Source organism: Cupressus sempervirens, chromosome 4 (assembly GCF_028749045.1).
Source record: "Cupressus sempervirens isolate cs-2001-9-10 chromosome 4, ASM2874904v1, whole genome shotgun sequence".
Lineage (NCBI taxonomy): Eukaryota > Viridiplantae > Streptophyta > Pinopsida > Cupressales > Cupressaceae > Cupressus > Cupressus sempervirens.
In genome coordinates, this window is record NC_143121.1 from 330422923 (window position 1) to 330450811 (window position 27889).

The following is a 27889-nucleotide window of genomic DNA, read 5'->3' on the forward strand; positions in this document are numbered from 1 at the left end:
TGTATCTAATGGCTTAACAATGCTATACATTTGAAATGTTGATGAGTTGGCGACTAGAAAAAAGATGTTCTGCCTCCAATAGAAATGTTGAGGCTGCTAGAACTTGTTTTCTGCTAAATATGCTCGTAATCTGATTTGGAATTGCAAGAATAAAATATATAAGATTTCCAACTGATAAACATTTAAACATATGCTCGAACATCCACAATTCTTATTTTTGTAGTAAGGAAGTTTTGTCTAGTTTATTGTCATGTTGTATTTTCACCAATCTTATTTTAGTGTGCATCTTAATTTATATGCATTTGATTCTTATCCAAGTATAATTAATGACAACAAATTCAAAGGAACATAGTTTCCTTTCACTAGAAATCATTTTCATCGATGATAGAAGTTTAACAAATTACAAACATCAATATAATTTGAGCGTCGAGCCAACTGACATGTTGTAAAAGGATGGTTTCCTAAACTTTAATGTTTAAATGGTAAATTAATCAGTTCCCTTTAAAATTGTAAGCCATGAGAATAGCATGAATTAGTAATTACAAGTTGGTGTTTTGTTCATAACCAATTACAGCAAGGGGAGGCGATCAATTTGAATTAATTATATATAGGAAAATATACCTAACCAATAGGACCTTACACTTATCAAGTAGAGAAGTTTCTACAAAGCAATAAGATAAATTGGGCATACTTGATCAGGTTTTATAATCAATTACAATAAGAAACATTGAAATGGATAATAGCTGAATCCAACTCATATAGTATGCCCCTAGGTAGGGTAATTCTAGGGGCATACCTGATTAGGTATTATAATCAATTATGAGAAGAAACACTGAAATGGATAATAGTTGAATCCAACGCATATAGTATGCCCCTAAAGTAGCCAACAATTTAGAAAACTAGCTATCTCTAACCCTTCTATTATGACACTTTGGACACATGAGCAATGTGGGTTGAGTTTCACAATTAACAAAAAATGGTTTTCTTTACTCCCTACCAATAATGAAACCGTAATGCTTCTTTGAAAAAAAAGAGGATTTAATAATAAACAATAATTAATAAAATTTAAATCTAAAAGAAGAAAAGAGTAATAATTGTTAAAGGTTGTAATGCTTGCCAAGGGGCAGACATGATGAATACATGTGACTTCAACCTCACATCGAAAGATGTAAAGGAGAGGAGGTTTCATCTGAGGAGGATCCAAGAATATCAATTTGAGGGAATAATATATTATACTAAAATAGACTTGGAGAAATAGAATTTAGGACTGAATGACATTTCGTAAGCAACAGTAGTGGTTTGAGCACATCCAATGATGAACATTGAAACTAAAACATGAGGGAAAACATCAACTTCATATATATGACACAAAAGGATTTAGCAAGTTTCGCATATGCCAAAAAAATTTTGTAATGTTTGAATATCTGACCAAGCAAATAAATCTGTAAAATTTTAACAACAGTTCTAGTAATTGTAGCTTTAAACAAGAAAATATGGAAGTAAAATGAAAATATAATGTGATTAAATGATTTTCCACAAATGCAGTACATAAAACAGATCCCAATACTATCCATGTTAACTGATAAAATCATCCAGATGAACTAGCCTATTGCACACAAGCAAGTGATTGCAATGCTCACAAAGGTTTGAACTTTGAACAATTACTAAATTTTTAGTATGTCCTGGGTGCACCACTGCAGCACCCAAAAGCACAAGCATTGCACCTGACAATTTAAAGATGCACCAGTATCTTAGTCCTAGGCAAGCACACCACTTAAATTTTTTAAGGTAACCAATGTCTAATTAGACACTAAAAAATTTTTAATTACAATTGTTGTCTGAAATGTCAGCTAATGTATAAAAAACGTAGTCACTTGAGTAAAATATGGTTAACATCTAATTTAGTGACTATTGTGATTATAAAACTTTATTTCAATTTTTCTCCTTCTATTGTAGGCATTTCTTCATAGTCTCTTAATGTGGCCTTTTAAACTTAATAAATACTACCCATATTGCTGTCCATCTACATACATGATGGCAGTAAATTGAGTATTAATTGTCATGTATTTGAACTAGGTAACAAGTTAATCTATTCTCCTCCTTAATATGTTGAAGTAACATTCTGCATGTGACATTCTCCAATAGAATCTCTATATTCAGACTAAAGTTTGCTGAGAATGGAGTAATTATTTGTTCTATGGCATTAATTGCTGAACATGACAAACATCAACGAGAAACTTCAACACTTTCATCAGGGGTGGAGTATTGTACTATCAATATCAAAGACTCAAATGTGATTATTAGAACCTATCCTCAAGTTTTCACTACAACAAGGAAGAGGAAGATGTAAAATGTTCTAATATCGATAAATTTCTTCTTCTTTTTATGTGATTACAAGTTTTTCTTAATTTGCCAAGTGTGTGCCAAGTTGCAAGTCCAATTTAAGACATTTTGGCTAACAAGTTGAGTGATCTGAGTCAGACTCCTAAAGTTATGATTGAAACTCATAACCATATTGGGAATGTCTCTTAAGAAAAAATGAAAAAATCCAACATGTTCACCAACTTTGGGATAACGATTAATTTGAGGAAGGAGATCCTTCAAAGCACCAACTTCTTATCCTTGTAGGTAGACTGCATCATTATTACAATAATAATATAAACTTAAAATGTTAAGAAATAAAATATAAACTTAAAGTTCAATTTTATAAGAAGTAATTGATCAAAGGGCAGGTGAAGAGAAGGTCAAACGGAAATTAACATATCTGATTGCTATCTTTAAAATTGAAAAGAAGTATAATTTCCAGTGTATATATCTTTGGATGGAAATTAAAAATTAAACTTGACTGGATATTACCAAATATTCCTTCCAAGATGTTGAAAATTTACATGGGAGATTTAATTTGAGTTAACCCCTGAATTTCTAAGATAAATGACAACTTTATTGTTTTCTTCCAAAATAGGACAAAACAAATTCATGTCAAAATAACAAACATAAGATGGGTTTTATCAAGAACATTTTTTAACATCCACTTATAAAGAAGGTTATTAAATAATTTATTATCGCCATAAAGGAGTCCCTTTCTACTTCCAAACATCTAAGACTCAGTGTTATGTGGGAAAATGTCCTTATTTTTGGGATGTTATAGGGAAAGGAGGTTGCATCTGGGATTTTCCCAAGCGATCCCTAGATTTTTCTAAAATGTTGGATATGCCTCTAAAACTTGGGGATGATGATGCACTCTAGAGGGGATGACTGGTCATCCTCAGGACTGTCGGAGGATGTCACAAATGGAAAGCTGGCCAAGCCCCTCTGCCCAATGTAATGAACAAAAAAACATTGTAAAAGAAATATTTCTAAACAAATGATAAAGAGAACTTTAAAGGTAGTTGGAAATTTTCAAATAAGTAAATCAATTTGTCTTTTCAGTTAGCACAATTGCATTGGCCGCCATAAAATAAAGAGAAATGCCAAAAAGTACTGAAATGCATTCTTTGGGTTTGTTTTGTTTGACTAAACAATTTGGATTTCTGCAAGTTGTGCTACTAAAGATAGTGGTGTATGCATCATTAATTTATATATTCCTCTTTTAACAAAACAGTTGGAGGAAAACAGTGCAGATGTGCCTAAGATATTTTATAACTATGATAAATAATCAACCCTATTATTTTAGTCCCAAGGTGAAAGAAAACATTTCAATGAGTAATGTAGAACTAATGCCCAGGAAAATATTTAATCGCTTTAACTTGTGATCCTATAAATAAAGAGTTGGAACAAAAATATATACGTAGCATATTATTGCATTCTCTGCCTTACAATGCCATGGCACCCTGGCTTGTATTTACAAAACTAGTAACGATTTCAAGCAATAAAGAGTTTGTGCATTATGAATTAACATGAATACATTGCAATACAAAAGAAATGACAAAAGCATTCATTTGGGTTAGTGCCAAAATGAAGATAATTTGGCTTATAAAAGCCCTCATTGTAGAAGCTTAAAAGGGGATTCTGAATGTATGCCAAAGTAAACCCTTTGTGCCACACAGCTGCAAGCCACTGTCATATTTACAAAACATACCCACAATATGCAGAATCGCATAACAAATTTACTTGAAACAATAAATTTATTCATGCAATACAAAGCCACTGTCATATTTATGAAACAGACCCACACTACGTGTAGTCAGACAACAAAGTTACTTGAAACAATAAATTTATTCATGCAATACAAAGCCCAACAATTAAAAAAATTATATCATTACTATAACCAATCCATGGCTCATCTTTTAAAATCTTAATATCTACCTTCACGAAAAGAATGCCGAATCGGCTGTCAAAATGGCCAACCACGCGAGACACAGGATAAGGACTCCAATCCCTCACAGTTTTGAAGGCTTCAATGAGTAGGCAGATGTCGTTGAAAATTTTTCAAAGCTCGTATCGCTATTTTAACCTTGGCCGATTCTCCAAATCCTCAACAACAATGAACAATGCAAATGCCTTGGAAAGCTGCATGATTTCCTCAACAAATTGCAAACACAAACAACATCCAGTCACCTGCATCTTACCTTTAACTCTACATCAACCCATGAAAATGGTTTTAATGCGCCATTCAATAAGCGTACTGAGAATAACCCTATGGAAGATTTCATCATCCCATATGCCAGCTACCTCCTCCTCACACATGATGATCACAATAAATATGACACCTACGTTTCCTCATGTACTCGCCTAGGCTTTTCTTTTTTGGCTATTTAAGAAAAAGAAAAATGAATAAAACCACTGGGGAAAAAAAATGACCAATAGGAAAATAAGGAAATTGGAATAAACTGACAAATTAGACACTAATAACCACTATGCACTATAGAATATATGTTTTTTTTCCTATCATCTGGAAAATATTGAGGGAGAATTAATTGTTTTAATTCATCTGAAAACAATAGTCTTTGCCTTTTAAAAGGTAGGGACTAATAAAAAAATATAAACTTACCACTTATCTTTTTATTTTACTCTGTTAGTGGCCTGTGAATTCGTACGTACCTGCGCTGACATAAACTACCCACAGGCTTTGAAAAGGCCACACAACTATATTAAGGGGCCGACGACCTAGGCCTATCTTTATAAAGAATATGTTCAAAGTTTATGTAAATAATTTTTTTATTAATAGTTTAGTTAAAGTAAGATATATTAGTTTTTATAAACTTTTATTAGTATTTTAATTAAACTAAGATACGTGTAAGGTATTTATAAACTTTTATTAATATTTTAATTAAAGTAATTTGTTAATAGTTTTATATATTTTTCAATTATTATTTTAATTTATAATGTTTATTAATAAAGTTTATTAATAATTTATTTATATTTATTAATTAATTTACTAATACTTATTTAATAAATTTAATAATTAATAAATATGATTAATTAAGGATTATTTTTAAATAGTTTTGTTTATTAATTATTAATTACTAATAAATGATTTGTAATGCCAATTATTAATTTAGTAATGTAAATGGATGTTAGAATTAGGTTGAATTTAATGATAAATATCATTTAGTATGTTAATTATATTTATTATTAGAAAAATTTGAATATTAAAGGATTTGAGATTATTTTTATTTAATAATCAATTAATGTTATAAATGACTATAATTGCTCTTAAGTCATGATATGATAAGAACAAGAATGGGTTAATTCGTAGGGGTCAATTATGAAACTTATTTACTTGAAACATACATTTAACTGGAAACTTAAACTTTATTATGTAACTCAGCTCTGTACTTTCAAATCAAGCAAACTATGGGATTATGATGTTTCCTATGTACTGTTTATAATTTGGGGTTGATTTAGCATTGACCACTCCTAGGTTGTTACTAGAGGCTCAAGGGTTATGCGATTGTGATGTTATGATGATTTGTTCTTGATCTTTTAAACCCAACCAAGGTAATATGATAGTATGCTCTATGATGGATTATTTATTTGTTATTGCTTTCTAGTTTCCTTGTGTGAAGATGAGGTGTATGTATATGAGATACCTAACTTAACCATTTTTGAGTCTCGATCAATTATATTTGATAACCATTTTTGAGTCTCGATCGGTTATATATGATTTGTTTTCCAGTCGCTTTGAGAGGACTGAGATGTTTTGGATGATTTGTTCTTGATGATGTCATGTTGTGACATGTTTGACTTGACCATGTTGGATTCTTTGATCAATATTATTTTGGGATGCTTTCTGGTTGCTCATTGAGAACCATTGGATATTGTGATTTATCATTGATGCCTTCAGTTATTGATAGAGAACTATTGTGATTATTATGAATATCATTTGATGCTTTTTAGTTTCTCATGCAAAATGGATGTGATTATTGTGGCTTATCTTTTGATGCTTTCCGATCGCTTGTATAGGACTGAGGTGATTTTTTGATTTGTGATTTCATGAGCCTAGGGTAGGTTATCTATGTGTAGTGTCGGGAAGTGGCTTGCAATGAAGAATGGGGGCCCTAAGTGGCTCTAGGAATGACTCATTGTAAGTTGTTTTTAATAAGTGATAACATTTACACTAAATGGGGATTAAAACGAACCTAATAAGATAATTGTATGTTCTCTCCCATGGCTCAAGTGCTAGTACAAACTAGGATGGGGTAGAGAGAATGCTTGGTTACCTTGCATTCCATGGTATGCCTCATCAGTACGAGAGGATACTAATGGTCGCAGGATCATTGGGGACTCGAGATTCCTAAGGGATTTCTCGAGTAACTTCCAATGTGATTTGTGTAATGACACTTTCCCGCTTGCATAGTAGGTTTCCTACATGTCTTTGTGTGCCTCTAGGTCTAGATGTCAATCTATGTTTTGGAACCTTTGAGTTAGTATATTTTTATGATTTCTTGGACTTACAAAGTACTTTTGATTATGTGATTTGATATCCTATATGAGACTTGAGACTATCTCCTCAATGCGGTGGGAGTGGACCATATAGGTTTCACATGGTCGAGTGGTAGTTCTTTTTCACTCTTACCATTGAAATCCATTCGTAGTCACCATGGCTGGAGCTTCTTGGTTCTTCTTATGATGTATTCTAGTATGTTAGATTTCCTTATGATTATGTTCTTGTATGTTTTAGGAGTGACGTCCCTATTACTATAATATCGATGATCTTATTGGTGGCTTGGGATGTTACACGTGGGGGATGGCTAAGACCCACAATAGTCTAATGATGTTATTGATGGTTGGGAGGAACCGCACACTTAGTTAGATGTGTTTTATGATGTTATATCTTTATGATGGATAGCTATATGGATGTACCATGTATGTTATTAGTTTCATTTATTTTATTGCACTTGTATCACAGATTTGGGGAGGGTGATGCATCTTTATTTTTACATATGTATATTCTTTTAGCCTTTCATACCTTGTGACATGTACAGTGGATGATTGAGCATTCCAGATTTCTTTTGCCAAGAGGCATTTAGAACAAATTTATATTATGGACATTGGACTTTCTATCTATTCTTTCATGTGGTTGTGGTAGTTATTAGAATTAGACTTAATTAAAAAAATGTGACTCGATATCTTGGGATCCTTAAGGAATGTAACCTGTTATGTATGTTTATAGTTGATTGTATGTTATTGATTCCGCTACTATGTGATTGATGTGTATGATTAATCTTTCTTGTTTAAAAAAAAATGTTTGGAAAACTTAGTAAAACTTTAGGTTAATTATTTTGGATCCCTTGGTGGGGCGTTACAAAACTATTAACAAATAAATTCCCAATAATACATATATAAAAAATAGCTCTAAATATAGATAGCAGTGACCACCAAAAATGCATTCCAACCTGTGTCCCATAGCTAGGCATCTGTAGTTGTAAACATGGAGTTATCCTCTCTAATTTTAATACCAACAATCCCTTATGGAACATATCAACAATCTCCTTTTGGTGCTACATTAAATTATAACAATGATCTTCTCCAACATAGCATTTGAATACTATTCTAAATTTCCATCCATATCTAATGCTTACTTTACCTGTTGTATTTTTTGTATAATTTCAAATCCATCGCAGCCAGTTATATCAAACAAGTCAACAACTACTTTCAATCAGCAACATACAAGTAGAGGTATGCACCTCTAAAGAAAGAATTAAATATTTTCTACAAAATTAACATTCAAAAAACTAAGTGTGTTGGCTTTTGCATCTGCAAAGGTCGCTGGAAACGAATGTGGGAAATATGGTGCTAGGGCTTCTGAGGTTTCTAAATCTAGCAAGGTTGCTAGTTGTGGAAGTGGGAAATCTAGCAATTGTGATGTGTTGGCTTCCGTTTCTGGCAAAGATGCTAGTTGTGGAAGCAGATCTATGGTATCCCCTTTGATCCCTTGTAAGCCTATTTCTCTTTCTCTAGGGGAAAAGTCTCTTTTAGAAATAGAATAACGCTTGAGGGATCTTTCCAAGGACTCTATTATTTTTCGCTTTAAAGGTTTTTTGCCCTCTCTATCAGAGCTCCATGCTTGGATTTCTAAGAATTGGGATCCATATGTTACAGATACTATTGAGATTTATCCTTTGGTTAAAGGTTTTTTCATTGTTACTTTTATTAATCCTGAGGATAGGAATGATATTCTTTATGATCGGGTCTTTTTTTGGGAGCACCGCTTTCCTTTAATGGTTAAACCATGGCATCCAAATTTTGATCCTCAATTGGAGTCTTTCAAAATCCTGACTTGGGTAAGGCTGCCTAATCTTCCTCTTCATTTTTGGGTGAAATCTATTTTCAAGGAAATTGGTGAGGCTTTAAGGGATTTTTGTATGGTTGATCCCCAATCCTTTGAGCATTTCCATTCTACTTATGCTATTGTTCTAGTGGATATTGATGTTTCCAAGGGTCTCCCAGCTGAGCTTCTTTTAAATCATTCAAGGGGATCTTGGACTCAGTTGATTGATTATGAGGGCCTCCCTTTTAGGTGTAGAAATTGTTTCAATACTGGTCATTTGGCTGCCAAGTGTGTGTATAGGAATTCTTCAAACAAAGGACCCTCCTCCTGGTGGAAGGATGTTCTAGAACAACATTATATGGTTTTCAAATCTTCTCCTACGGATGGGGATGTTGGAAAATGAAGATGGGGTAACTGAGAGGGGAGGGGTGAATCAGTTACCACAAAAACATTTTCAAAAGTCCCAAAGATGTCTTAAACTTAGTTGCTGTTGCTACTCAATAAACACAAAAAATACTGCTTAAAACTTGATAGATGTTTAGTTAATTTATGAAGCATTTACTGAAATAAGTGACTATGCAAAAGAAAATAATCATTAACACAGTAGACACCAGATTTACGTGGAAACCCAATATGGGAAAAACCACCAGCAACTAGTCACCAATTTTCACTCTTCTGAAGTGAGCCCTGTTAGGAGCCAACCCTGTTAAAGGTTACAAAACACACTGTTAGGTGTGACCCTGTTAGAGGATTTAATCACCCTGTTAGGAGTGGCCTTGTAAGAGGTCTTTTGAACAATTCAACTGAATTACCACCCTGTTAAAGGATTTATGAAATGGCTGTTAAACCAACTCTGTTAGGAGATTTTGGAATCACTGTTACAATGGTTAGAAAGCAACAATGAATGATCTGAAAATACATGCAACTTATCTTGCTGAATACAGATCTCAGTTTAGCTCCACAAGATCCTTCCTGATCAAATATATCTCTGCAGCTCCAAGATTTCCCTCTGCTCAATTCTGCTTAGGCACACGCAAGTCTCTTCCTTGCACTTCCTTGCACTATCCATACATACTTTTTATCCTTTTTTTTTTTTCTCATCTTGAGCACCTCTTTATATATTATCCATAATACTAGGTCGGCCCAACCAACTTGTCAAAACAATTCCAAAGTCGGCTTGCCAAACCAACTTGACGAAACATATTCCAAAGTCGGCTTGAACTAAACAAAAAAAAACAAAATTCTTCACTGGCCGACGCTGCTCAGTCAATACAGAACAAAAAATTCCTTCTTGTGTTAACCAGCAGAACTTGGTAAAAACTACAATTACCGGGGAATTCGGTAAACCTGCCACTTCCTTTGGAAACCGACTGGACTCGGTAAAAGTTGTCTTCGACTACCGAGTGAGCTCGATGAAAACTCAACTTTCCTTAGCTTACCGTGTGAACTCGGTTAACACTAACTGTTCGCTACAAAATCTTTTGATACCCGAGTGATCTCGGTAAGAACTAAACTTTCCTTAGCTTACCGAGTGAACTCGGTTAACACTAACTCACCGTGTGACATGCTCGGTATACACTGCAAAAGGCTTTTACTGACTGACTGAGCTCGGTAGACTCTGTAAGCTATTTTTCTGGTTGATAGAACTCGGTAGACTCTGTCTAATAACTGATATGACATTTGTGTAACATCAAAGATAATACACAATTACTTAATTGTATCCAACAATCTCCCTCTTTGGCATTGATGGCAACACAACATGTCATAGCAGAAATGGAATTTGAAAGCAAGTCTACTGCAACACAACACAATTAACAATTCTCCCTCTAAGATAGAGAACTCTCCCTCTTACAGTAATCTCCCTCTGTGAAGAAATTACTTAATCAAATTTCGGATTTCGAAAAAGATATGACAGTAAGACTCTCCCTCTTTGACAACACATGCCAAAGACCATCTAATTTCAAATGAATTTCATTGTACCTTTAGTACTGATTCATATGCAATATTTCCTTGATTTGCTGCATCAACTGATGATTGTTCAATTTTGTAAGAGCTAATGCATCACTAAAACTTATTTTAGTGAACTTCAGATAGGGGAATGACCCCTAACTTACCTCTGAGATACAAAAATGCATCCTTAGGTAAAGGCTTTGTGAATATGTTAGCAATATGTTCCTTTGTATGTACATATTCCAATCTGATTTCTTTGTCTTGCACCAATTCTTTGACAAAGTGATACTTGATTGCAATGTGCTTAGTCTTAGAATGCATTACTGGATTTTTAGATATATTGATTGCACTTGTGTTATCACAAAACATGACGACTGGTTCCTTGATTTCCATCTTCATGCCTTGTAGCAATTGTTTGAACCAAACAATATTAGAACAGTTTAATGCTGTAGCAACATACTCTACCTCTGCTGTTGATTGAGCTGTACAGTTTTGCTTTTTTCTTATCCAAGAAACCAACCTCTTTCCAAGAAAGAATGCACCTCCACTTGTGCTTTTTCTGTCGTCAAGGTTTCCTGCCCAATCAGCATCAGTAAACACTTTTAAGTCTAGGTTTCCTCCAAGTTTATACCATAATCCATAATCTTCAGTTCCTTTCAGATATCTCATTATTCTCTTGATTTCTATCATGTGATTTTCTCTTGGTTTGGCTGAAAATCTTGCCACAATTCCAACTGCAAGAGCAATATCTGGCCTAGTATGAACTACATATTGCAACTTTCCAATCATAGATCTGTACAATGTCTGATCTATTTCCTTTTAATCATCTTCTTTGGTAAGTTTTAGTCCAGTACACATGGGAGTTCCAACTAGTTTACAGTCTTCCATACCAAACTTTTTCAATATCTCTTTGATATATTTTGCTTGAGTGATATAGATGCCATTTTTGTTCTGCTGAATTTGAAGTCCCACAAAGAATTTGATTTCACTGAACATTGACATTTCAAATTCCTTGCTCATTTGTTCTGAAAATTCTTTGCAAAGATCATCATTCCCTGTAAAAATAGTATCATCTACAAATATTTCTGCCAGGACCATCTTATTTTCTGGTCCTTCCTTGATATACAAACTACTGTTATCATTATTTCTTTGAAATCCAATTTGAATAAGATAGCTATGCAATCTTTCATACCATGCTCTAGGGGCTTGTTTCAGACCATACGATGCCTTGTGCAATTTGCAAACCATGTTCTTTTTATCTGGATCAATAAAACCTTCAGGTTGTTCAATGTAGACTTCTTCATCCAGTATACCATTTAGAAATGCTGACTTGACATCTATCTGATAAACTTTAAATCCTTTGTAGGCAGCATATGCTAATAAGGTTCTAACACCTTCCAATCTAGCAACGGGAGCAAAAGTTTCTCCATAATCTATGCCTTCTTCTTGAGAATATCTTTTGCACACTAATCTAGCTTTGTTTCTTGATACTTTACCATTTTCATCCAACTTATTTCTGAAAACCCACTTTGTACCGATTACATTTTTGTCTTTAGGCCTAGGTATAAGAGTCCATGTTTTGTTTTTCTCTATCTGCTCTATTTCTTCATTCATTGCTTCAATCCAATTATCATTTTCTAATGCATCTTTGATAGTTCTAGGTTCAAAAACAGCAAGTAAACAAGTACCTTTCAACTTACTTCTTGTGATGGTTCCATCAGATTTATTTCCAATGATCTGATCTGCTGAATGATGTCTCCTGACATATTTGGCTAGAACAAGTTCTTTTTCTTTTGGATGAATTTTGTCATTATCTTCTTGCATTTCTCCTCCTTGCTCGGTTTGGTCTGGCTCGGTATTAACTGGCACGGTATGTACCTGCTCGGTTACCTCAGGCTCGGTAATCTCTAACTCGGTATTTTCTGACTCGGTAGACGTTGGCTCGGTAGATGTTGGCTCAGTAGATGTTTCCTGCAACTCAGTTAGTGATGACTCGGTAGAAGAAGATTTTTGATTCTCAGATGCAGTTGATATTATATCCGAATCACTGAGGACGAATCTTTTGTAATCTTCTGGTTCTTTTCTGCTTTCTTCTACAGTCTTTTCTGCAAATTCATCAACTTTCACATGTATACTTTCTATGACTTTGTGAGTAGATAAGTTCAAGCATCTATATGCTTTACTCTTGCATGAGTATCCAAGAAATATACCTTCATCACCTTTTACATCAAATTTTCCTTTTCTAGATTCTTTCAAGATATAACATTTGCTTCCAAATACTTTCAGATAACTTACATTGGGTTTATAGCTATACCATATTTCGTAGGGAGTTTTCAATGAGTCCTTTTTTAACTGTACTCGGTTTAAGGTATGAACTTCTGTACTGATAGCCTCCTTCCAGTATTTGATAGCAACATTCTTTTCTATCATCAAGGTTCTTGCACAATCCATGATGGATCTATTCCTTCTTTTAGCTATGCCATTTTGTTCAGGTGTACCTAGTACTGAAACCTGTCTTTTGATTCCTCTTTCAATACAAAAGTTATTAAATTCATGTGAAATAAATTCACCACCTCTGTCTGACCTTAGGCATTTCAATCTTTTCCCTATTTCTTTTTCTACTCTTGCCAAATACCATTTGAACTTTTCAAATGCTTTTGATTTGTTCCTTAGGTACATGATGGTCATCATTCTTGAATAATCATCAACAAAAAGAATAAAATATTTTTCACCAGTATAGCTTTCAGTTTCAATAGGTCCACATAAGTCAGTATGCACAATTTCTAATAAGTCTTCAGACTGATAATTTTTTCTTTTGAAACTAGACTTACCCATCTTTCCAATTTGACAATTCTTGCATAAATCGACCTCTGGTTTCTTTAAATCAGGAATGCCTCTCACTTTCTTGAATTTTCTTATCTTTACTAGATTGTCAAAATTCACATGACATAATCTTTTATGCCATAACCAACTCTCTTCTATTTAAACAATAAAACATGAATGTTCATCAAGTTCAAGATAGAACAAGTTACCTTTAGTTTGAATACCATATCCAATCAGCTTTCCTTTACCGTTCAGTAGTCTTGCTTTGCCTTGGATGAATTCTACTTTGAGTCCATTGTTGAGTAACTGTGCCACACTCAATAAATTGTGCTTTAGTCATTCTACCCAATAAGCATTATCACATACAAGTTCCTGGGTTAGAGTGATTCTTCCTTTTCCTTTGATGCAACAAGGTTCATTGTTTCCAAATCTTACATTGCCACCATCATACTCTTCAAATTGATCAAACTTTGTTTTATCTCCATTCATATGATGTGAGCAGCCACTATCAATGATCCATGTATCATTCTTACTTATGTGAGAGATGAGTGCCATTTCTTCATTGTCAGATTCATCTTTTACAACAATGTAAATAATCTCATCCTCTTCTTCATCATTATAATCATTAGAATCTTTAGCCATAAAACATGATTTCTTACTTTTATCCTTAAATGATTTGAAATCTTTCTTACTGTTCCATTTATTATCTTTCTTTTCATCTTTATCTTTCTTGTTTGGACACCTTGCAGCAATATGACCGACTTCTTCACATGAAAAGCAGATTAGGGGTACTTTACCTCTGTATTTACCTCTTCCTCTTGAATATTTCTTTGCAAGTAGGGCTTCAATTACTTCAAGGTCGCTGTCAGAGCTCTGATCTGATTGATCTTCACTCTTTGACTGAGATTCCTTCTTCTTTTTGCCTTTGTCCTTGAGTGAAAGCTTGGCTTCAAATGCAGACTCAATGTTCTTTGCAGCTGGAACATAATTATCAAAATTATCTAATTCAAATGTTGTCAATCTTCCAACTATGGCCTCTAGGTTTATCTTTTGATTGGCCTCACACCTTCTTTCTTGAATGGCTGATACCCTGATGGCATAAACTAGAAGTAGAGTTCTAAGAACTTTACTTATGACTGTCTCTTCACTGATACTTCCTCCAGAAGCTTTGATAGCACTAACACATGCTTTAATTCTTTCAACATATTTGGCAATATTTTCATCTTCTTTCATTTTCATCTGATCGAACTGTCCTCTCAGACTTTCAGCTTTGGCTCTTCTGACATTGTCATCTCCACCATAGATCTCTTTCAGTCTTTTCCACATTTTATAGGCAGTAGTGCAGTCCTTGACATCATCAAACTCTTCATAACTCAAGGCAGATGCAATATCAATCATCATAATGTTATGAGTCTTCTTTATAGCAATGTCATTGACTGATAATGTACCTGATGGTTCTACATATTTCTCATCAAGATATTTTAGACCAGTGTCACCAATGGAAGCTAGATGAAGTCTCATTAATCCCTGCCATGCTGAGAAGTTGTTTTGGTTAAGCCTTGGGATTTCCCTCTTATAAGACATCTTGATCTTTGGCTTAGATCTTTGAAATCTTCTCCTGCAAACACTAAAAGCTCTGATACCAATTGTTGGAAAATGAAGATGGGGTAACTGAGAGGGGAGGGGTGAATCAGTTACCACAAAAACATTTTCAAAAGTCCCAAAGATGTCTTAAACTTAGTTGCTGCTGCTACTCAATAAACACAAAAATTACTGCTTAAAACTTGATAGATGTTTAGTTAATTTATGAAGCATTTACTGAAATAAGTGACTATGCAAAAGAAAGTAATCATTAACACAGTAGACACCAAATTTACGTGGAAACCGAATATGGGAAAAACCACCAGCAACTAGTCACTAATTTTCACTCTTCTGAAGTGAGCCCTGTTAGGAGCCAACCCTGTTAAAGGTTACAAAACACACTGTTAGGTGTGACCCTGTTAGAGGATTTAATCACCCTGTTAGGAGTGGCCTTGTAAGAGGTCTTTTGAACAATTCAACTGAATTTCCACCCTGTTAAAGGATTTATGAAATGGTTGTTAAACCAACTCTGTTAGGAGATTTTGGAATCACTGTTACAATGGTTAGAAAGCAAAAATGAATGATCTGAAAATACATGCAACTTATCTTGCTAAATACAGATCTCAGTTTAGCTCCACAAGATCCTTCCTGATCAAATATATCTCTGCAGCTCCAAGATTTCCCTCTGCTCAATTCTGCTTAGGCACACGCAAGTCTCTTCCTTGCACTTCCTTGCACTATCCATACATACTTTTTATCCTATTTTTTTTTTTTCATCTTGAGCACCTCTTTATATATTATTCATAATACCAGGTCGGCCCAACCAACTTGTCAAAACAATTCCAAAGTCGGCTTGCCCAACCAACTTGACGAAACATATTCCAAAGTCGACTTGAACTAAACAAAAAAAAACAAAATTCTTCACTGGCCGACGCTGCTCGGTCAATACAGAACAAAAACTTCCTTCCTATGTTAACCGACAGAACTCGGTAAAAACTACAATTACCAGGGAATTCGGTAAACCTGCCACTTCCTTTGGAAACCGACTGGACTCGGTAAAAGTTGTCTTCGACTACCGAGTGAGCTCGGTGAAAACTCAGCTTTCCTTAGCTTACCGTGCGAACTCGGTTAACACTAACCATTCGCTACAAAATCCTTTGATACCCGAGTGATCTCAGTAAGAACTAAACTTTTCTTAGCTTACCGAGTGAACTCGGTTAACACTAACTCACCGTGTGACATGCTCGGTATACACTACAAAAGGCTTTTACTGACCGACTGAGCTCGGTAGACTCTGTAAATTGTTTTCCTAGTTGATAGAACTCAGTAGACTCTGTCTAATAACTGATATGACATTTGTGTAACATCAAAGACAATACACAATTACTTAATTGTATCCAACAGGGGATTCTGGTTCTATGTTGGGGAATGCTACTGCTTCCATGGTGGATGCCCATGGTGTATGTTCTGATTCTCTTGGTGCAAATTTTGGTCATGTTAACGGTGGTGCGGATCCTATTGCAGTATCAGAATCTAGTCAAGATAAAGTGACTACTGAATCTGGACAAAAAGGGAAAGTTTCAAATCTTAGTGTTAAAGTTGGATCTCATACTTCTGATTCCAAGTTGGTGGATGATTTGAAGGCAGATTGCCCTAGTCAAAAGGATGGATGTCCCTTTGATGCTATTGTTGGAACTGGTAAACAAGGTTGCAGTTCTAGATTGCAGGATGTGAAGGCAGATTGCCCTAGTCAAAAGGATGGATGTCCTTTTGATGCTATTGCTGGAATTGGTAAACAAGGTTGCAGTTCTAGATTGTAGGAAGTGGTGATGGCAGATGGTCCTTGCCATAGCTTGGATGATTTTCCAACTATTTTGGACTCTCAAAAGTGACAGTCAAAGGCTGTGTTGGTTGAGGAAGGATGGATACCTGTGACAAAATAAAGATCTAAAAAGTCCCTTCCTCAATTTGATATGAATTTTCCCTCTCATAAAAAAGGAGTGAAATCAAAATCTTAGTCCTTGCTTTTCTAGTTTGGGAGGTTTCTCTAGTTGTTGTGCTTCCCAGTCTATCTTTCCAAGTTCCAGGTTTCTCTCTGGTTTCTCTTTCTAAACTTATCTATTGGTTTTAGGTCTCAGTTTGACGTGGTTCTATAGTACTACTAGTTTCAGGTCCATTTAAAACTTGGTAGAGCTTCATGGTATATCTTTCTTTCTGATTTAAAGGGTTTCGGGGCCCCTTCAAAACCTACTTTTACCTTAATCTAAAACATTAAAAAAACTAAAATGATTGTTTAAGTTGATAATACCTCATCTCCTGGTTTATCAAAATCTAGTACATGACATAAAGCTACAACCAAATCATCTACAGATAATTGTGACCCCCTTGCCATAGCCATTTGATCACATATTTCCTTGAGTCATCTCAAATCAACAATTTCTTTATCATAATTTAACCCTAGGCTATAATCCATAGATAGTCTAGAATTTAATCCCCTCCTATCTATTTCTGAGTATGCTATATTATTCATAATTATTTTTTCTTCTTCCTCTACAATCTCTTGGTTATGATTGGTAGATGGTACTATAAACTTCAGATTACTCCCAAATTCTAATTCACTATCTTCATTGCTCTTTCTATAATCCATTGGATCACTCACCTAATCAATAGATAGTTCAAGATTGTGTCTTTGTGATTTGTACAGTGTATTAGCTAAGGAAACAACTTTATGGATAACAAAAAATGAAGGACTAACATAGAATAACTAATGCACATTTTCCCTACATCACATAGCAATTGATTAGGCTAACATTTTTTTTTAAAAACTTAAATAGGTGTAAAAATACTTTCCACAACCCTTGCTACTAACCTCCATGTCTTTGTAATAGCATATGAACATACAAAAAACCACCCTGAAATGGAGATTTTTGACAAGTTTTATATTTTGGAAAACCTTGAAAAGACAGAATGGGTGTGTCAACTATTTGCTAGCTTGCCTCAAGTAGACATTTTCCCATGGAATTCATGGCTTCTATTTTCCATGTAGTAGATTTTTTGAAAAGGCTTAAGAAACATTACAACAACAACAATTTTTAGATTTCACACACTACTTGACAACCTTTTCCATTACATTCTCCCCTATGCAAAATGGAAGCTCACATGGAGGGAAAGAGTACACAACAAAGCATAATGGTGAGAAGGTTTGTGTTATAGATTTTAGCTAGAAAGGCTCTTTTAGAAAAGAATGTTAAGGGTGAGAGTTTAAATAGGCCATCTGAATGGTTTTGGGTGCTATTTCATGGCATGCAATAATTGTAATATTTACAAAAGTTGAATTTACTGAAACAATTTTTGAAATTCTCAAGAAAATGTGACTCTTACTGATACCACCAAATTCAACAAAATTTTTCATTATCATCTGTATACAGAACTAGAGAAATCAATATGGCAAACATAGATAGCCCAAATTTTTAAAAATCAAGAAATTTGATTAATATTATTTGGTGTGCTCAATACAACCTTTTAAAAAACTTATTAGTAGCAAATTTGGGATGGAATAGATTTATTGAAGATGGTTTACAAAAATTTCAAGAAGATGAATTTGGTTGTGGAAAAAGTATCATATCCAATATTTGCCTAAATTGTTTGACATCATGGCTCCAAGAAAATTTAGCTCATTAGACACCCATGGTAGATATAGAATTGTCAAAAAATAATCAAGATAATCCACCAACTAATACAAAGCTAAACATTCCAACTACAAGTTGTGATAATGTGGGAGCTTTGGAAAGGGTTATAGACATAAAGGAAAGCATATCAAAGAATATCCTTGTCAAATATTAGAGATTTTTCCAGTAAACATGTATGCAAAATGGGCAAGTGCAATTGGAAGGGATGGAACAAACACCACAACCTTTTTGAATTACTTTCAAAATTTAGAAGAGAAGATTGGGACCTGCTTGTGAACATTCATCAAAAGTATATAAATAGGATGAGACTATCAAATATTATGGATGGAGATGCTCTTGTAGACATGAATGTATAAGATAGGAGATCAAACAAAGAGTTGAATCAATTGACTGTCAAACAAAAATCATTTGGTCTCTTCCAAAAGATAAAAATAGTAGGAAAACCAGTTATAGGGGTAAGAGCATTGTAGTCTCCTAATAATGTTCATAACCAAACTTGAATTTTAGAAATAAATTTGTTAGGAAAGCACTCTCTCCAATGTCACACATTCCATTTTTTTCAATTATGATTGCAAAATATAAAGTTACTAGATTGATCCTACTAGTTGTGAGTAACTAACTGTTCATTTTATCCTACCTATTTTGATGACAATTCTATAGAATTTGTAATCAACCCAACTGATCAACAACTAGACCAATGAATCATAGTGACAAAAGAATAAAATATGTGACTGAAGTCCCTAAGAAAAGAGATTTAGAGAATGAATCATTTGAGAGAGTACCAGAAAAAAGGGAGCAAAGGAGAAGATATGATCATGACCATGATAGTGAAAATAAAAACCATGGACATATTGAAATGAATTTAGAAAAATATAATAGAGAGTCTACAAAAGGTTCTCATCAAAGGAGTGAGATTTATGGAGGTATCAAACATGATGATATATATATGATGCAAAGGGAAAATACAAGAACATAGATACAGAAAATATTTTTTTTGATCATAGAACTAGTAAGCATCATATCTTTGTAAAAATTCAAGATGATACAGAGCCTAGAAGGGTTGACACAATGTGAGAAAGAAGTAATTGGGGTAGAGATGCTGAGGGTGATAAGTAAAAAGTATGAGGAAGATAGTAGTATACAAGTTATGCTAGCTGGGAATAGTTGATTATTCATTTTATCAGACCTAATCTAATGACAACTCTGTAGTAAATTGTAATCAACCTAGCTAATCAACAACTAGACCAATGAATCATAGTGAGCAAGGCATAAAATCTATGACTAAAGTCCCTAAGAAAAGGGATTCAGACAATGAATCACTTGAGAGGGTACCAAAAAAAGGGAGAAAAGGAGAAGATATGATCATCACCATGATAGTGAAAATAAAAACTATGGACATATTGGAATGTACTCAAAGAAATATAATAGAAAGTGTATGAAAGGTTTTGATCAGAGGAAATATTAGATATGATGTAGAGGAAAAATAGAAGAATAGAGATATGGAAAATAATTTTTCTTATCATAGAACTGGTAAGCACCATACCTTTGTAAAAAGTCAAGATGATACATAGCCTAGGAGGGTTGAGACAATGAGAGAAATAAGTAATTGGGGTAGAGATGCTAAGGGTGATAGGTAAAAAGTGTGAGGAAAAAAATAATAAATATGATTGTTAAGTCAATAATTATAAAAACATAATAATTAGAGAATGTTTTCAAAAGCTAGCAAGCTCCTTGAGATATTATTTTGTAAAATTTAGTATGTACAAGTTATGAGATTTATCTTCTCTTTCTGTAGACATGCTACTAAGAAGTAAAAGGTTTTTATATTTTAGTTTTCCATTGACTCATAATCTCGTATGGTGGGTTATATATTAGAATTTTGCAATTGCAAGATTTGTTTTTTTTCTATATTTCAGAATAGATTTCTATTTGTAAATTAGCCAAACAATATTTTTGGGCTTTCCATTTTGAAAATAATTAGAAGGTTGATTGTTTAATATCAACAATGTACCTCACTTCAAACTACTTGCTACTTTTTACATATAATGTCTTAAAATAGTTAAGTGCTACCTAACTATGTCCAAGGCATCTGCACACTAGAGGCATACTCTTCCTACTAGGTTGCCTACATATTCATATCCACAGGATCAAGGCCCTTGAACTACTCACTCTAACAAATATGCAGTTGGTGCAGGAGCACCTAGGTAGGCTATTGTTAGACCTATGGATTCTTAGATGTTTTTGGCTTGTATTGATGCTAGCCACATCACTATACTAATAAGAGGACTAACCTAGTCCTAATGTGTGGATAGGTAGGTTGGAAGAGCCCAAAATGGTCAAGTTGCTCATAGTTGCCAACTAGACCAAACTAAGTGACTTAGGGCCTAAAAGGGTAACTTTGTCCAATGAGGTTCTTGAGGCCTTAGATAGGGGGTTAGAGGTATTTTTAGTCATATTACATGTTGACATTCTCATTGAATTTTTTTTAAAGGTTCTAACTCCATTAGTTGAGAAACAATGCTCAAATGTTGTCAATGACAACATGCACAACTTTTTCTTGCATTTTTACAAATTTGTGAAATTTTATCTTGGTGAGAATATAACTATCTAAAATATTTATAATCATGAGGGAAGAACCTATAAAGGACCAAATCCAACCTTTTCTTTCAATTTTTGAAGTTTGGGAACGCATTGTACAGACTGTGGAGTGACAAAGTATTACTAGTTTAATGAATTCTGGTTGCATTTTTGGAATAATGGATTAGTAACTATTATTTTTGTGTTGGATAAGTTTAGTTTAAAAAAATTGAATCCTTGTACAACATTTTTTTTTATTGTGCATTCCATTTGTGGGTTTGTATATAAATATTTTAGTATTCACTAGTTTACTAGGCTCAATAGAGGTGTGAGTGCAAGATGGAGTCCTAGAACCACTTCCCACCATTAGCATTGTACAGTTTCTTAGGATTTGGATCTAGACTCCATGTATAGTAAAGGAGGGCCCATAGAAAGCACAACAATGTTTTTTAAGATGATGCCCTAGGAAAGTCATTCCAACTTGGTTAGGGATCATAGAGTAGAGAAAGAGCTATGGAGAGGGTTGAAAGTCTTGATACTTCAATCCAAGCATGTGGATAGTTAGGTGTTTTAGACTAACCCCAATCCTAAGGAGAAGCCTTGTGAGAACCCCAAGGATTGAAAAATAAGTTTTTGTATCATATGACAACTAAACCATTGAAACCCTTAGTTCAAGGCTAAAATTGTGCACATATAATATAGACAAGTTAGGAACCCAAGGCATACAAAATATTCAAGAACTCTAAAAAGGGTATTGGGAATGGCAGTTTATGTAGGTACTTGTTAAGGAGTTTTTTCAAGATATCCTAGTTTTAGTGTATTTGGAGGGTTAATCCTTATAGCCTTTTTGCAAGCACTTAGGTGCATTTTTCCTTGAAGGTGGGAACTCGATCATGGTTCCAATCTTGAGCATGATTGTAGTTCTTAAAGGAAGTCTAAAGAACTCCTAAGATTTCAATCATCCCTTTGTGAGTCCATCACAGGCTTGGGGTTACCTATATTGTTGGAGAGTATTAAATAAGTTTGTGTTCTACCTAATTGATGTACACTAGCTGAATGGTTAGGATCTATTGGTTAAAATCCTAAGAAGCATAAGGTGTGTAGAAACCCTAGTTGGTCAACCTAAGGAGACCCTAAGAGATAGGTTGGGGAAAGTTCAAGGTTTCTAGTTACATTAGAGTTGTATCAGAGCAAGTTGAAGACTTGCAAAGAGTGGTGGATGTCTATAGCTACTGGAGAGTTAGTGGGTGAAATTGGTATGGTGACTAATGTAGAACTAGCAAGGAAATTGATAAGTAGAGGAAGAATAATAGGCTCCTTGAAGTAGCCTTAGAAGGGGTGAAGACAAAATTAGAGGAAGTTGTTGATGCATAAAAGATGGAAGGAAGAAGAAGATAATGAAAAGGGTAAGGAGGTAGAAAATGAGTATGTTGTACTTGAATCTGACCCTATCTTGAATGAAGAGGCCTTCTTAAAGGCTATCAAAGCCCTAGGAGGAAAAACTTTGGAAGGTGCACCACTTTTCAATGTGAAGATGGACATTGAGGCAGTCATGGATAGGATAGATGGCATGGAGAGCCATTATAAGTGTGAAGGGGTATTAAAGGCACAAAAGGTTAAAGTGGCTAAGTCAAGGCTTAGATGGTTAGCTCTAACATGGTGGAAATTTGTACAAGATGAGAGAGTTAGCATGGGTAAGAAACCTATAGCTAATTGGAATGCTATTGTCACTAAAGTGAAGGAGAAATTCCTACCTAAAGACTTTGAGATCCAACTCCACAGAAGAAGACAAGGGCTAAAGAAAAACTACTTTGATGTAACTTCTTATATTGAGGAATTCCAGAGGCTATGTCTGATCCAAAAAGCACTAAGAGGAGCCAATCAAGGTAGCTAGGTATTTAAGTGGTTTGAAGTCAAATATACAAGAGAAACTTTTTTATGTGAACCTAAAACTATCCAAAGGTACCATCAATTAGCTCTAAAGGTGGAGGAAAAGAAAAAAAGAAAAGGAGATTCCAACTTCAATGATTTGGGCAAGGGCAAAAATTAGAGAGGACAAAGAGGAGGCTACCAAGGTAGAGGTAATGAGCAGAAGAATCAAGGTAAGAGAAAACTAGTGAAAATTCCTCAAGAGGTGGCTATAATAGAGGGAGAAGCAACCAAAGAGGTTCAAAAAGAGGTAGAGGATCAGGAAGAAGTAGCTCTTATTTTGCCACCATGAAATGCTATAATTATAGTTAACTAGGCCACACTACCTATAGGTATCCTAAAAAACCCTCTTCTTCTAACTAGGATAAGAGGATGGCATATGTTCAAGAGGACAACTACAAAAAAGAATCTAAGGTGGATCATATTGATTTAGAGAAGGGAGAGAACCTCATGTGTAGGAGAGTACTGATCAAGCAACCAACACCTGATGAACCTAAACATAGAAGGGCCTTTTTTAGGATAAAATTCAAAATCCTAGGGAAAGTGTGCAAAGTGGTGGTGGATTCAAGGTCCAATGATAATGTGATATTAGAGGAGGTTTTTGCTAAGATACAACTGAAGAATATTCCCCATGACAACCCCTAAAAGTGACTTGGCTTAATAAAGGGCAAAACATCTTAGTTAATGAGTAGACATGAGTAGATTTTTCTATTGCAGGGTATAAGGATAGATTATTATGTGATGTTTTCCCCATGGATGCTTATCATCTTTTTCTAGAAAGGCCTTGGAAATTTAGGGAGGTTGTGTATGATGGTAGGGCTAATGCCATAACCTTCAAAATGGGAGGTAAGACCTTTAAAATTTAGTCTTTGTTGGAAGGGGAGGAATCATAGTCTAAGGTACCTAGTGTACTATTATGTAGTAAAAAAGAGTTTGTGAAGGACCTCAAGCATGACGAAAGACAAGGATATGTAATGATATTGAAGTCCATAGATGAAAACAAATCATTCAAGGAACCCTTACTAGTTAAAGTCCAAAATTTTCTTGAAAAGTACAAGGACATAGCAAATGATGGTACTCCAACTACCCTACCTCCTAGGAGAGTTATAGGTCATCAAATTGACTTTGTTCTAGGTGCCTCCTTGCCAAATAAAGAATCTTACAATATCACTCTAGAACAAAACTTGGAAGTGATAAGACTAGTCCAAGAATTGTTAGACCAAGGTCTAATCCAAAATGGAGGTTGTGTACTAATTCAGGGGCTATAACTAAATTATAATCAGGTATAGGTTTCCCATACCAAGAATGGAAGACCTTATGGATTTTCTTGGAGGTACCATGTATTTCACCAAGTTGGACTTTAAGAGTGGTTATCACCAAATCAGGATAAAGGAGGGAGATGAATGGAAGACAACATTTAAGACTATTGATGGTCTTTATGAATGGCTTGTGATGCCATTTTATCTTTCCAATGCTCTTAGCACATTCATGAGGCTCATGAATGAAGTACTTAAAGACTTGATAGGTATATTTGTGGTGGTGTACTTAGATGATATACTCATATACAAAAAAGACTAAGGAGCACCATATCAAGCATGTAGAGGGAGTCCTAAAAATACTTCATGAAGAAAAGCTAGCTATCAACCTTGAAAAGTGTGACTTTTTCAAGAAAGAATTGTATTTGGGCTTTATGGTGTCTAAAGAATCTTTGAAGATGGATAAGGAGAAGGTTGCTGCTATACTAAATTGGCCAACACCTACCATATCTACTAAGGTAAAAAAAATTCATGGACTATCCCAATTCTATAGGAAATTCATTAGGAATTTTAGTGGTATATGTGCACCTTTTCTTAATACTGTAAAGGGTGAAGTTAAGTCTAAGTTTAAGTGGACTTTAGAAGTTGAGAAGTCATTTGACATGTTGAAGAAATAAGTAGTTACTCAACCTATCCTACAATTGCCTAGTTTTGAAAAATTGTTCACCCTAGAATGTGATGCAAGTGGCTTAGTAGTAGGTAGGGTTTTGAGTCAAGAAGGTAGACTAGTAACCTTCTAAAGAGAGAAAATTAATGAGGCTAAGAAGAAGTATTCATCCTATGACCTAGAGCTCTATGCCTTAGTTTAGTGTCTTAGGAAGTGGAGACGCTATTTGTTACCCAAAGAATTTGCTGTGTTTATAGATAATCAAGCTTTTAGCTATGTCAACACTCAAGAGAAGTTGAGAAACAAACATTTGAATTGGATGGAGTACTTGCAATCTTTCACCTTCACGATCAAGCATAAGAAAGGACAATTAAAAAAAGTGGTAGATACCCTAGGTAGAAGGTTCATGACAATTCAAGAGATTCAACTCCATGGTAGTGGGATAGAGAATTTGAAGAACCTCTACAAGGAAGATGGGGACTTTTCTAAAGCCTACAAGGTATGCATAGACTTTGGGAATCATTTTCATAGAAAATTTTCAGAGTATACTTTGAAAAATGGATTGCTATTCAAGGGTAATCAATTGTGTGTGCCAAGAGGTTCAATGAGAGAGAATGTAATACAAGAGAAACATAATGATAGCCTAAGTGGACACTCTAGTGTGAGTAAGACCATAGAATTGGTGCAAAGGTTTTATTATTGGCCCAAACTAGTAAAGGATGTGACGAAGTATGCAAAGTAGTATATGGTATGCATGAACGCCAAAGCTGGAATGAGAAATGAAGATCTTTATCAGCCTTTAGCAATTCCAAATAGGCCATGGGATTGTGTAAGCATGGATTTAATTGTAGGTTTTCCCAAGACCAAGTGAGGGTATGATAGCATTTATGTTATTATTGATAGATTTAGTAAAATGGGGCATTTCATCCCGTGTAGAACAACTAATGATGCAAGTCATATTGCCCATCTATTTTTCAAAGATGTTGTTAGGATTCATGGACTTCCATTAAGCATAGTGTCAAATAGGGATGTGAAATTCATGAGCCACTTTTGGAAAACCTTGTGGAGAAAGCTTGGCACAAATATATATTTTGGTTCAGCTTACCATCCCCAAACTTGTGGTCAAACTAAAATAGTTAATAAGACCCTAGGTAACCTTCTAAGATGCCTAACTAAGGATTATGGTCAGACATGGGATGTTATCATCTCACAAGCAAAATATTCCTATAATGATAGGAGGAATAGGACTACTAGCAAGAGTCCTTTTGAGATCATTTTTGGAATGCATTCAAGGGGTGTATGTGAATTGACAAATCTCAAAGACATGGATAAAATAAGTGATCAAGCTAAATACTTTGTTGAAACCATGAAGGAGATTCAAGAGAAAGTGAAGAAGATCATCCAAGATAACACTCAAAAACTCAAAGCCAAAGTGGATGAAAAGAGAAAAGATGTTCAGTTTGTTGTTGGTGACTATGTTATGGTCCATTTGAATAGAGAAAGGGTACAAAAAGGTGTTCCTAGCAAGCTACAGATGAAGAGGGTAGCACCTTGAAAAATCTTGGAAAAGTATGGAGCAAATTCTTATAAGGTATATTTACCATAAAATATAGGCATATCCCTTGTTTTCAATGTACAAGAGTTAGTGGCATTCAAAGGTGCATTATGCTAGAATAGTTCAAGTGTTCAAGATGTTATTGAACCTATTGCAACACCTAGTGTGAGCAAGTTGGAGGAAGAGAAGGTGCTAGATTCAAGAGTGAAGAATTCTATAAGGTACAACGTGTATATGGAGCACATCATCAAATGGAAGAGAAAGCCAACTTCAGAGGCGACTTGGGTTTCTAAGATAGAGTACAAGAAGGCTGACATTTCCCTAGACATGTTTCCATCAGGTACAACTTTTTTTTTGATGGGGGTAGTATGGTGCAAGAGCACCTAAGTAGGCTAGTGGTAGACCTAGGGATTCTCAAGTGTTTTTTTCTTACAGTGATTCTAGCCATATCACTAGATCAATAAGAGGACTAACTAGGTCGTAAGGTGTGGATAGATAGGTTGGAAGAGCCCAAAAAGGTCAAGTTGCTCATAGTTGCTAACTAGGCCAACTATGTGACTTGGGGGCCTAAAAGGGTAACTTGGTCCAATGAGGTTCTTGAGGCCTTAGATAGGGGATTCAAGGTATTTTTAGTCATCTTACATGTTTAAATGCTCATTGAAACAAAGGAAGAATCTATAAAGGACCAAATCCAACATTTTCTTTCACTTTTTGAAGTTTGGGAAGGCATTATATAGACTCTGCAATAACAAAGTAATTTCGGTTTAATGATTTTTCATTGCATTTGTGGAAGAAAAGATTAATAACTATTCTCTTTGTGTTGGAAAAATTTATTTAATTTTTTTTAGATCTCTATACAATATTTGTTTTATTTTTCATTCATTTTGTAGGCTTGTAAATAAATATTTTGGTATTCACTAATTTACTAGTCTGAACAAAGGTGTGAGTAAAAGATGGAATCCTAGGGCCACTTCCCACCTTTGGAATTGCATGCTTTCTTGGGATTTGGAACTAGACTCCATGTACTCCATGTACAATAAATTAGGAACCATGGAAATCATAGCAATGATTTTTAAGTTGATGCCCTAGGCAAGTCATTCCAACTTAGTTAGGAATCACAGAGAAAGAGCTATGGAGAGGGTTGAAAGT